General features: G+C 70.0%; 1 protein-coding gene across 3 annotated transcripts in view; it reads right to left on the reverse strand.

Annotated features, from left to right (window-relative positions):
- Positions 1 to 683, reverse strand: part of MYH10 (myosin heavy chain 10) — a 134,676-nt gene extending 133,993 nt beyond the window's left edge. For 2 of the 3 annotated variants that reach the window (XM_024748375.1, XM_024748376.1), the window contains exon 1: positions 575 to 683. The gene's annotated coding sequence lies outside the window, so the exon portion shown is untranslated. The remainder of the gene's footprint in view (positions 1 to 574) is intronic. The other variant, XM_024748377.1, reaches the window with a different exon arrangement.
- Between the last annotated feature and the right edge of the window lie 595 nt (positions 684 to 1,278).

The following is a 1,278-nucleotide window of genomic DNA, read 5'->3' on the forward strand; positions in this document are numbered from 1 at the left end:
TGGGCGCCTCGCCGGTCCCCGGGCCGCATCCACCCACCGCAGGCCCACAAAGCCCCCGCGGACGCCGGGACTCTGCGCCTTCAACTTCCCTCCGACCCCATTCCAGACCGATTTTATGGGATCAGGGTGTGACCCCCCACTGCAGAAGGCCAGGAAGAGACTCCGCGCCGAGCCATGCCCAGATCACTTACACAATAAAGGGATCCCAATTTCAGCACATGCCCACCCGCAGATCTCCATCCCCAGCCCCCCAGGGGTCGTCCTCCCGCACACCCAGGCCCTAATCCCTGCAGGGGTCTCACTCTCAAGGGCCTCATTCCCCGCCCCTCCAGGGGTCTCTCCACCCACCGGGGTCCCGTTAACCACCCCCAAGGTCCTTCCTTGCGCGAATCTACGGCCCCTGCAGCACAAACCCTCCGCCCAGAACCCCTTCTGTCTTCCCCAGCTCCCGCTTCGGCTCCTTTCCTGCCCTACAGACCCGCCCGGGCCCCCAGCCGGGGATCCTTTCCTCCCCCACAAACCGTCCCTCGGTCCCCGGCCGCCGCACTCGGACCCGGGAAGCCGCACCTCTCACCTTCAGCCGAAGATGGTGGCGCCGGCGCACGTCCCCAGCCGCGACCACAGATCCGGCGCCTCAGTCCAAAACCCACCGCTGCCTCCGCCGGGCTCCTTTAGCACTGCTACTCCGGGCTGCCCCACCCCCTCCCACCCTCATTGGGCCAGCTCCACGCCCGTCACCACCGCCCCCAGACCCACTGGTCCGTTTGCGCGCCCATCTCCAAGGGAAAACGTTAGCAACCCGAAAGAAGCTACCTTCCCGAGGTCCGCTCCCTCCACCCACCTGAAATGATGCTCATTGGCTCCCGCTCCCAGCCCAGGCCGCCGAGACCCCCATCTCATAGGCTGAGCCGCACGCCCGTCAGAGATTCCGGGAGGTGCGGCCGGGGCAGTCGCGGGCGATTGGCTGGCTCGGGCGGAGATGGACAGCTGCGGCTGGCTGGGCGCCCCGCGATTCCGCGGGGCAGAGGGTGAGGACCCCGCAGCGGCCTCGGCCGTGCGGACCGCGGGGCAGGTGTGCCACGGCCGCAGCCCCGAGCTCCGCCTGGACGCGCCTCGCCCTGCCGTCGGGCTGCAGGGGCAGCCCAGTCAAGTGCCTCGCCGCCTCCTCTGCCTGTCGCAGCCGGCGTGTCCCGCAGCAGGACCGGCTTCCACCGCGGAGTCGCGGGCCTCGGGCCGCGGGAGCTGCCTGCAGGGGCGGGGCCGGAGCGCGGTCCAGAG

The sequence above is a fragment of the Neophocaena asiaeorientalis genome, unplaced genomic scaffold (genome assembly GCF_003031525.2).
Source record: "Neophocaena asiaeorientalis asiaeorientalis breed wild unplaced genomic scaffold, Neophocaena_asiaeorientalis_V1.1 scaffold543, whole genome shotgun sequence".
NCBI lineage: Eukaryota > Metazoa > Chordata > Mammalia > Artiodactyla > Phocoenidae > Neophocaena > Neophocaena asiaeorientalis.